We start from the raw sequence: 12,017 nt of genomic DNA on the forward strand, positions 1-12,017 counted from the left end.
CTTGTGTGGAGCCTTAATCTTAAATGCAAAAGGTTTCTCAGATGGTGTTCTCTGTGAGCAGTCTGTAAGTACTGAAGTGCTATGTTTTGCTTGATTTGTTGCAAGAACAGCCATTAGATAATAGCATCTAGACAGTGTCACCAGCCAAGGTCTGTACACATCGTTAATATTTTAAGTGAAATTAATTATGTTATTTTAATAAGCCATTCAAAAAAGTTGCAAGCCAACGTAGTAGGTGGCCAGAATATGCTCTGTTGTAGTTGTTGCTTTCCTTTTTCTTTCAGAATAGGGAAGGCTAGCTCATTTGGAAGAAATAATTGTTCATGTTCAAGTTGATGTTAATGCTTAATGCTTCTGATACAGACTTCTAGACAGTTATCTGTGATTAATCTGAGGTGTTGTTTGTACAAGGAAGTTCAAGTACCTTTCTCTGATGCATGCTTACAATTTTGTTATTAAATAAGGTTAATTCTTATTTGCTGTCAGCTAGAAGCAGTGATACCTGTAGTATGCGTAATATGTCTATATTGAGACATTTGAAAATTAGCTTATAAATAGAAGAGAACTAGCAGTTTTCTTTTATCTGTCAGCGCTTTAAGTTTCTGGTAAGGTTTAGACTTGTCCCACTAGATTTAAAATGCCCAGAAATGCCTAAGGGTGCAGAGAGAAAGCAGCTATGCACAGAGATCACTGAGTTTATGATGTGCCCCAAATGGGGGAAGATGACAGTTATGTATGATCTACATTTTTAAAAAGCTAAAAATTATTTATTTGTCTTCTTCAATAAGGATCTTTATAAACTTGTATTTCAATTCTAATTCGTTCTGGCCTTTTGATGTCTAATCATGAATGCATCCCACTTATAACCTCTGAGCATTAACTAATAAATAATTTAAATCCCAATTTCTGTGGTATTGAAAGCCATGAGAATTCCTTCTAAATGCTAGAAATTCTGTTGTGATTGATGAAGACTGAGGGTTGAAAATTCATGTGGTGGCAATAACACAAGAATGTAAAATTGTAATTATTTGATATTTGCTTGAATAATGTGGCTGTATTGCTTTTACCTGAGTAACCTCGGAGTTTTAGAGATGTTTCTCTTTTAAATGTGTGCACATGAATAATGTGTTCTGATAGAGTGACACTCTATTTCCTAAATTTTGTTTCCATAATATATCCTAGAATTTAACTAAAATTTATGTCACATCAAAAAATATTGTCAGATTGCATGTGTAATTCTGAAAACTCAGAAACTGAATAAAAGGAGCTTATTAACTTTTAATTAGACTGGTAGACATTGTACAGATTTTTTGCAGTCAATATATACTGAGTCAGATTCATACCATCTCAGGTTTGTACCATGATGTATGTTTGTAGAAATAGAATTGAACAATATTTCTCAAATGCCTACATACTACTAGCTTTGGTAAGAATTTAAAAACAATAGAATTATTCTGTAAGTTTATAAAATGTCTTGACAAGAAGAACTATATATGGAGGTATCTAAGAAATATTCCCAAACTAGAGTTAGGACAGTTATATAATGAAGATAGTAAGTAGTCTTTATACATTAAGTGAAATAACTCAAAGAGAATCACGTTTTATCTCATTTGTCAAGGCCATGCTAAGGATAAGATGTTAAATATCAAAAGTCATTTCCTTTAGATATGAAACTGACATGTTTTTCCTGTGATTTATCAGAACATACCCATTATGTAATATGTAACTTGTGGAGTTAGTTGCAAATTGGGTCCCCAACTTGAAACTACTACATAATAAACAGAATGTGTCAGAGTGGACTCAGGCACTTGGGATTTGGCATTTCATCAAATGTCAAATAGTCAGGGCTTTTAAAGAAGATAAGTCATATAATACAATGACTTCTCAGTGCATCTTTTGGCTTCGGTTTCAGGGCTTCTCTGAATTGGGTAGGGGAGACATCCACTTACATCTTAGAGCTGTAGAAAAGCATTAAAGAGTGAGACTGACCTTAAAACCAGTCCTCTCAAATGGGTAATATGGTTGAATTCAATTACATCTACAACATATCTGTTTTAATTAGTTTTTGGCATAATTTAAAAGTTTATACCCCATGTGTTTCTCTAGACGGCTTAGAAAAACTATCTACATTAAGGCTGGAATTTACTGATGATGTTCACATTTTAATGATGCTATTGATGAACCAGAAGTGTCATTCTTCTTTTTCTCCCTAGAGTGTTTACTTCTTGAAAGAAACTTAACCCTCTGTCTTGTCAGTTTTTCCTTTAGAGCAGATTGCCACAAGAACTTTATATGTGTAATAATGAAATAGTCAGCTAAAAAAAACCTCCCAGAAAATTCTCCAAATCTGTCCTCCCTGTAGTACATTTTCCAGTTCTGATATTTAATTTTATCCTAATGTCTCTTCTATTGTGGGTTCTGATTTAGAATTTCACCACCCATTCCTTCCTCTTAAATACAGCATCACTTATAATCTTGTTAAATGCCAGAGTCTGAATTAAAATGTCCATAGGGTGAAATGCTATGGAAAAGAAGTTATTTTAATAATAGATGACTTTTCTGAAATTCCATCAAAACTCAGTTTTAGCAGTGACAATGATGATAGAATGATTTTAAATCTCCTCTGACTTTATATTGACTTGATGTGTGTCAATGTACATGAGATGGCCATGTTTGATTTTTTTAAAAACTGCTTTCATCACTCATCTATCCTTCATAATTCTAGAGTTAGAGTTTAAGTAAACTAGACAGACGCATGCTTTGGGTAAGTCACCAAACATTTCTGGGTTTTAGTCTTTTAAAATGTGATACAAGGTGGCTTTGTCCCTAAAGATTTTCCCAGTTATAGAACTATATTGTATATATTTTGAACTTTGCTTGATTTCCAAAACAATTTAGGTAAAGGTATTGACTGGAGAATTTTCATTGGTATTTAAGGCAAAAAGAAATCACCTAAATATCCTGAGGGAATTGTTTTTCTGACAGGAATGCTCAGTGGGGAGAATTCCTGTTACTTTAGGGTCATAATCTATCACTGAATATTAAGTAGTGTTGGAGAATTTTGATAAACCTTTGAAATTCTGAAGATGTTTGTAAATCCGAGACTGCATTTTTTATTTAATCGTATCCACCAAGAAGCACCATTTACTTTTTGAAATTCTCACAAAGATGATTCATTTGGTATTTTTCCTTGAGAAAAACTTGCTTTGATTACAAAACTGTCATAAACTTGAATGTAGTGAAGAGCTAGAAAAGGACCCTAACATTCCATTTTTTTATGTTTGGTGTTTTTGTTTTTCGCTAAATACTGTGTTATGGTAATGTCTTTTTATAGGCTCTGGCAGGTCATATGTTAATTCATCTGTCATACAAAAATAAAATGATTCTATTGTCATGTGTATTTTTATTTAACCACACTGGATAATATTCCAGCTATAAGACAGATAATGTATATTAAAGAAGCAATCTCTTAACACTGTTCTTATACATAACAATCCTGACCTCTTGCTGTCCATGCAGCTGAATTACTTGAGAAAGAAGAATTTGTTTCTCTCTTATGAATAGAGATATGTGAGCCACTCTCATGTACAGCGCTAGCATCTTATACACCTGTGTAATAGTATGGAATTAGGAGTGGGACTCCTCCATGGTAACTGCTGTTCTTGGTCTTCCTGACTCTCCTAGATTGAAGAAAAGCTGTCTGGGAAAGCTCTCAGGGCAGTCATTAGTGACCAATTAACTTTTCTTACTGAGGTCATTTCAGGGAAACTGGAGAGAGGGAGGAACATGAATATGGCTTAGACCTTCTGAATAAAAGGGTCATTTGTATGTACAAATTATTTCATTTGTTGTTTTGTTGTTGTTGTTTGCCTATTCTAATAGATATTCAGCAGTAATTGTGATGTGTGTGTATGAAATCATTGTTAGCTAAATTATTTTATGATGCATTGTATGCATTTACAATTCCTAGTTAGGCAATTCAGGCTTTAAAGTGCCTTAGATGTTCAAATCGTATTTTAAAAGGGTGCTTCACTTTCTTTCATGTCATTGAAAAACACGATGCATTGTTCTTCTTAGAGGAAAAACAATATTGACAGTGGTATTTGTAGAATGATAATTTTTAGGCTGTGGTGTGGGTGATTAGATAAGTAATTTATTCTTACTGGTTCCTTTAGAGTTTTCCCCCCTTGGTAAATTCATGTAACCACACCCTCTCTGCTTCAGGAAACTGACGTCTAATTAGGACTTTCTTTCTTGATAAGTGTGCCACAAGGCTAGAGTGAGAACTCTGACATATACTTTGGAAAGATGCCTGATTTGTGCAGAAATATGTGCAAGAGCTGAACACATAATCAAAGGGAGTCTTGCCTTCCTCAGTCTGTGGGGGATGACAGGGAAGAGGAAGGAACTGGGGAGGGGAAAAGGAAGGAGAGAGGGAAGCACATTTCATAGGCTGTCCTTACTTCTCTAGTGCTTACAAGCATAGAAGCCATTTATTTCTATGTTAAAAATAGTGGGATCATCAGACTGACAGGTCTTGGATGTGAAATCCTGAATGATTCAAGCCTTGGCTGTATTTAGTTTAACTCAAAAAATCCCGAATGAATTAGAAGAAACATCAATTATAAAGAAATAGGGCAAACTTGCTTGTTTTATGACTATACTGCTTATTTTTCTTCCCTAAGAATTGCTTTCCATCTATAGTATGTTTGTCTTGTTGAAAATTGATTGGCTATCATGTTCCATGGGCTGGTTATTTTGTATGACCAACTTTCTTGTCTCAAGCTATATTTTTTTCTATATGGAATAAAGAAATACTTAAGTTGAAAGGGACCTTAGAATCTACTTTGTCAACCTGAGTATTTTTTTAGATAAAGTAACTAATATACAAACAAGTTAATCAACTTACGTAGTCCCCACTGATTGTCGTGGAACTGGGAATAGCAGCCAGACTCCCTTATTGGGTCTGGTCCTTCACCTCTCATCCCCACTTTTGTTTTAGCTCACTGATGAGCCTTCTGATGATATTTAAGGTCCAGGATCATCTACATATAAATTGTAACTACTTAGTTCCCTGATAGGTGGCTTTATTTTTTTGAACAGTAGGCCATCTTATCTTAAACTCCTGAACAAAAACAAACTCCTGATTTAATACTGCAAGTCAAATTAACATGATATTATATTTACAGATGATGTTAATTAAAGTGATTGTCGGTGGCTCAAAAACCAGAGGTGATTTTCTGTATCACCTCTCATTTGCTCTGTGGTTTGCAAATATAGCTACCTTCATCAATGAATATTATTTCAGGGGACTTAAAATGGCATAATTATTTCAAACAGTATTAGAGTTAGGAGGGACTTCGGAGTCCAGTTAGTACGGCATGCTATCTGAAATAGAAGGTCCTTCTTCAATATCCCAGCTATATGGACATCCAGCTTTCATTTAAATCCTTCCAATGTGAACATGTTCATTTCCAGACAAGGCAAGTTACTGAATAAACCTATGCCTCCTTTAAATACATTGTAAGTTATATGTTAAGTTGCTGGCTTATTTCAAGAAATACAATATGTGTTCAAAATCTATATCTTGACCCAAATAAACATAGACTCTATTGAATTTAATGTGCAATAAGATTTCATGCCTCCTTTTTATTCACATTACTCTTTCACGGATGTAACATATGGCATGTGGAGGTGAGTAATTCCTTCAATGCTATTTCTGTTTTAACTATACAAACACAGAAGAGCTCTGTATTGGGCCCACATCCATGTGGTAATTTTTATTTCTTGTTTTCTACTTATTTTTTGTTGATTTCCACAAGATCACCAAGGCTTCTATTTATTTAATAAAAAGCATATTCTAGTGCTTTCTGTTTGCATGATGTAGTGGTCATCATTTGTCTGCCTTAAAACTCCTTTTTCATTCCCCTTGGAAGAGCAATGTTCATATTTAAAATGCTCCTGTTTCTCCTTCAGTTCTGTCATTATTGATTGATCAAAACTGTGATAATTTGGGTTACAATTATAGAAAACTACCACGTTTTAGTCTTTAGTGATTTGTCTGTTCATAAACAGCTAGGTCAATCAGAATGCTCCTGTGTGAGTTTGCAAATTCAACTCAGTGCACTGTGCTCATGGAGAAACCATTCTGGACTGGGAGGGAATCAAGCCCACATCCAAAGGAGACAGACATGAAGGATCAAGAGGCTCCTCTCAGGGTTGTATTCACTAATTCCAGTCCTTAAGGTCTCTAGGTTAGAGAATTAGAAAGGACCAGAACTCAGATTGGAACTCAGATCAGCTAGTTTCAAGTTTGATAGTGTTGGTAAGCTCTTATTTGGAAAATATGATTCTTTAGTTATTTTCATTTGATAGTAATAAATGCCACCGATGGCAACTATATTCTTTCCATAAAAGTTCCCATCCTCCCAAAATATAATTCTCTTAATGGGACTAAAAAACTATGTGACTTTGGATGAATCACCTGGGTCAGTATGCTTCTTCAGTTTCCTATTTGTAAAATGGGGTTCTAAATCCCAGTGGAGAGTGCTGAAGACCCCAGAGAGAGAGGAATCACTGGCAGGTGTAGTCAGTAGAGCTGTGTCTCCCCAGGGCAGCATACATCCCAAACAGCTGGAAGAAGGGGATAGCTAGTGGGCAAATTTAGACAGACGACATTCAGCTTAGCAGCATAACTGCAGTGCATTTAACATTCTTTGCCCTTACTTTTCATTTAGAGAGTTAAGTCTTGTTTTAGAGGGAACACACAACTTCCCCATGTACCTCTCACCAGATCATTCACCATGATGCCAGATGGAAACATGCCTAGTGGTGTATTAGAATATAATAGAATTTTTAATCTGCTTTTTAAAATTTGAAGTGTTAGAATTCTACCCCACTATCTCACTAACTATTACATAATCTTACAACCAAAAAGCTTTTCTGAAACATCCAACCATGGGACTGAGTTATTTGGATCTGTAGATTTAAACTAAACGTCAGCAAGTAGGTTTATAGATATGTAGAAACTGAGCTGAATTTCAGTTGATATCCAAACCTTTGAAGATCTCTGTTTTAGAAATTATTTGAACTGGCTCAAAATAGTATGAGATTGTGACTAAATAAGTTATTCATAATTAATAATATTGTAAATAATAAAATATAATGCTTGAATTTTCTTCTTACCATCTTTATTCTTTCAAGAATAGGAAGATTGTATTTGTGGTAAGCATCCCACCATTTTTATTCATTCAGCAATTACTTGATGATGCACGTGTCAAGAGTCATTCTACATGCTGGAGATACCGTGGTACAGAAGACAGAGGAGGTCCTTGCCCTAGTGGAGTCAGCAAGCTAAAAAGAAAACAGAAAAACTAGTGGCAAGTACAATGAAGAAAACCAGATCAAAGTTTTGGGATGGAGTGGTGGAGGTGTTGAGAAGGGTGAGCGTTTGAGATACAGTGTTCCTTCTTGGAGAACAGGATGTTGGGATGACCCTGATTGAAGAGATGGAGTCATTGTATAATCTGGATAGGAGGCTGGGGCATAAAGCCTCCAGAGATAAAAGTGTATTCATTCTAATACAGTACTTCCCTTGCCATCTTCTGGATGGCTTGTTTCCTTGACATTCATTTGTTAAATCAGTTTTTTTTTTTAAATTCCGAATCCATTTTTTCCTAGGAATAATGCACTCAGAATAGGAAAAATGTAGATTTAAAACCAGGCCTAATCATAAAGTCTTTTTGCAATATGTCACTAACAGGTAAAAGACGACTGTGGCCAAAGGGGACATAGTTACTGGAGAAAACCTTTATTTTGCAGGACTGCTGTTGCTATTCACATAGAGGAGTCTTCTGTTAGTATACTATTGCAAAGTTAGGGATTGTCTAAAGTGGGGGTGGTGATTTGGGGGTATGAAAAGATGGTTTGCTCTGTCTGTAGAATAGTGTTAGTAAGTGTGTCATAATCTTCTCTGTATTTGGATCCTAAACATCCATTGAGCATGATTCTTAAGCTAAAAGTACACTTACCATGTCATCAGAGGATACTAAAATGTATGATTGCTTTATAGTCGTTGTTTGTTTTCTGTAGAACAAAATTATTTTATGCTTCTCCCTAGTCTTTCAAGTACACTCCATTATAAAGATTCTTAATGGCTTTTGTATGTCCAAGGAAAGATTATATGTCAAAGAAATTATTTCCAGAAAGTGCACAAAGTTGTACAGGGTCTTTCAGGTTACAGCCCACAGCATCACCATCTTCTGTGCTTTGTGGAGAATTAGACCCTTTATATTGCTATTGTAGATTATGTTACTATCAATAGATAAACAGGGAATTGTATGTTGCTTGTTGGAATAAGTTATTTTCTACATAACTTACTATTTGTTAAATATGATTCAGAGGATTGGACTTTTATGTTTAAAAATAAATTTAATGTAAGATGAAATTCCTGTTTTCTGATAATTATCTGAACTGCTTTTCACGATTGAGTCTAGCCAACAAACTTAAAATTTATGTGTAGTTTCAGAACAGTGGCAAACATTTTGTGAAAACAGGTGCTTTTGATTACTGCTAAGCTGGGCTTATGTTTTCACATTGTGCTTCTGCTGGCAGTGGTATGTGGTTCATGAATTTTCAGGTGCAGAAAATAACATTTGATTTGTGAAGCCCCATTTTTGAGATAAAACTAGGCACATGTCAAATGTAAGCAATATGGAATGTGACGCCAACAGTGGCATCCTTGCTGATTCTAAAAATTGGATATAGGTTAACAAATTGCTGTAGTGGAAAGTTTTACAAATGATTACAGCTCTGGTTAATACTTGTTTTTGTAAACTGTAATCTGCCTGCAAAAAATTAACTTCTGCAAGTATTTTGAAGACATGAATATGAACTTATACCTTTAAAAACTTTGCTCAGTACATTTCACCCTGCTTATAATCGTGATCACTTTTAGGGGAACAGCTGTTAAAATTTAGGGTGAGATGTACGGGTGCTCAGCAGTTGGTTGTAAATTTCCACTTTATGAATTTACAGTGGTCTTTCATTATTGAAGTAGGATTGGGGAATCCCCATCACCTTAAAACTGTTATTTATGGCTGGTTTTATCTACCAATGCCAAGTTTTCATGATTTATAGGAACAAACACCTCTCTCTTTTATTCTTAAAAATTCCAAATCTTCTGCGTAATGGTGTTTTTAGCACTATTTGGAAGATGATCAGGCATAAAAGGAATTTTAAACCTAAGAACTGTTGGGATCTTCCAATCCAGCCCTCTGATTTTACATAAATTTAATATCTCTAACAACAGAGTAATTTGCTCAGTAATTGTTTAAGGCTTAAAGAGAGAAAATGTCTAACTCAAGATTACACAGCTCAGAATAGAAGTAACGTAAGTATTTAAGTCTGTGAACTTGGTATATTTTTAATCGTATCCTCCCCCATACACTTCCCATTGCTTCAAACACTGCCTTCATGTGAAGTTTCCCACAACCCTGCTCACTCTCCCAAGGGTTAGCCCTGGAGCCCCTGTGTATGTGAATGGCACCCCCAATTACTCCATTGTTTTGTGATTACTTACATACAGTGTTCTTTTGTGAGTGCCATATCCTCATCTTTGTATTCCAGCATCTAAGACAGTGCCTGGACCATCTATAGATGTTTCTGTCTTAAAAAGCTGTGAAGAAGACTGATTCCCATAAGCCACCCACAGAAACCTATCTCATTACTTTGTAGTCACTATTCATGTATTTGAAATGATTAGGAAGTTTAGAAAACCATACTCTGGCTGTAAGAATCTTAGTTTGCCATATCCATGATTCCGATGCTATTCCTCTCCATCTACTACTCTATGTAGCACAGGAAAACACAGCTCCTGCAACAGATGTTTTGAGAATCCAAATGCAAGGAAAATAGAAGGGGAAAGCAGTGTTTATACTTTATAAGATTCTTATAGACCTACCTTTTTCTTTTCAACACACGCTACGAAGTTTATTATGCTTGATCTCCTGAGATCAGTGCATGCTAGGCCCTATGCTTCGTAATTTATGTGCATTAGCTCATTTAATCCACACAACTCCATGAGACTAATACTATTATCTTTATTTTCCAGATAAAACTTGAGCCAAATGAGCTTAATTTTCTCAATGTTACACAATTGTCGGTATGTTAGCTATTATCAGCCAATATGCATTAAGCACTACTATGTGCTGAGAGCCATGGCAGGAATGTCCCAGCTCCCAACTGCAGTGCTGTGTGCCATCCTTCCCCATGCTGCCAGTCAACTGTGCCTTCATGATGGCAGCCTCCATCCTCGTGATGGGTTGATGAACTCCTGAGTCAGCTTGGATATAATTCCACGGCTCCAAAAGGAGAAAAAGCAGCAAACACAACATGCTGTTATGACTAACCATTTTTGTAATGAGATGAATGTTCTTCTCAGTACGTTCATTCAATTATTTTGTATTCAATTATACTTTGAATAGGAGAATTTACCTTACACTCTAGTGTGACTTTGTTGTTGTTTTTTTTCCCACTGAATCTGAAATTAGGGACTGATGTATGTAATTCACAGCATACTTGGACTGGAAGAAAATTTATCACCAAGGTGAGCAAACAGATCCAGTTTAGAGTTGGGACCTTGACTCAGCTTTGTGTATAATCCCTCAGCAACGTAGTACAAGAGCAGGAGGGCTGTGACATTGTCCTGTGTCATGTCCAGCCATCACAATATTTGAATATGAATGCATTTTGTGTCTGTAATACCAAGAACTCAAATTGTGAAAAGCGGAACAGTAAAAAACCAATGCATCTATATAAACAAAAATGTGAATGTGGGTATAAAACTTTCATAAGATCAGAGAGTTCTCTGAGGAATTCCAAATAAATCTAGAATTCATGAGAATTGGAAAACTATATAGGAACTAGTTTTATTTATTTATATTTTCTATTGCTAAGTCACACATGAATCATATTCTCCTCTTCCATGAATAAAGTAAATACTTACATATCAAATTTACTGATAGGAAATATTTCTCAAAGAGAGTAAAATTATTTACTATAAAATATATGCATTTTTAGTGAATATTATTTGGATTATTGGCAACAGTGGTCAGGGAACTCTTAGTGTCAGGTTATGTAATTTATGTTATCCAGTTTGAGCTTGGCTTTGTTAAAGTGTTCTACTTGGAGTGTTGTAATTTTCTCAGACAATTAGGTATGTTTTCTTTTCATTTAGAAGGTTTCGTTTTTTACTTTTTAGTTTGTAAAGTTGAGTGTTCCTCAATCAGAAATTGCAATATTTTATTTAAATGAGACAGAGATCTCTTAGTTTGAGTTGTAATAGCAAACCTCAGAGATAGTCCCATATAGCCTGGGCAACATAAGGAGACTCTGCCTCTATGAAAAATTTACTTTTTAAATTATTTTATTTTGTAGATATGGGGTTTTGCCATATTGCCCAGGCTGTTCTTGAACTCCTGAACTCAAGCTCACCCCTCGGCCTCCCAAAGTGCTGTGATTACAGGTGTGAGCCGCCATGCCCAGCTTCTACAAAAAATTTTAAAATTAGCCAGTCATAGTGGTGCGTTCCTGTAATCCCAGCTACTTGGGAGAAGGGGTGTGGACACTGAGGCAGAAGGATCACTTGAGCCCAAGAGGTCAAGGCTGTAGTGAGCCATGATCATGCTACTGCACTGCAAAAAAGAAAAAAGAAAGAAATGGTCTGATATGATTTGGAGTTGTTTGATGTTATGAACAAAGTGCAAATATTAAGCTTTGTAGAGAAAAGTCGTAGTAAAGTGTATCATTTCTAAAAGCTCCAAATCAGTTCTTTTGCTTTGTTAAGCGTATTTGGTAGCTCTTACATTTATCAGGTTCTTTCTCTATTTTTGTATCTATTTTTCTCCTCAAAAGTTTCATAAAATCTCATTTTCCCACCTCTTTCTCATGAGAAATCCAGAATGTTAAACTTTCCAGGCCCTTCAATTCCCTACCAGTCATCCCCGCATGTGAGAACA

At 35.4% G+C, this 12,017-nt stretch overlaps 1 protein-coding gene across 9 annotated transcripts in view; it reads left to right on the forward strand.

The window, feature by feature from the left end:
• The window catches only part of GRIP1 (glutamate receptor interacting protein 1), a 726,419-nt gene that overhangs the window by 270,879 nt on the left and 443,523 nt on the right, over positions 1-12,017 (forward strand). The window lies entirely within an intron of this gene.

This window comes from Pan paniscus, chromosome 10, assembly GCF_029289425.2.
Source record: "Pan paniscus chromosome 10, NHGRI_mPanPan1-v2.0_pri, whole genome shotgun sequence".
Lineage (NCBI taxonomy): Eukaryota > Metazoa > Chordata > Mammalia > Primates > Hominidae > Pan > Pan paniscus.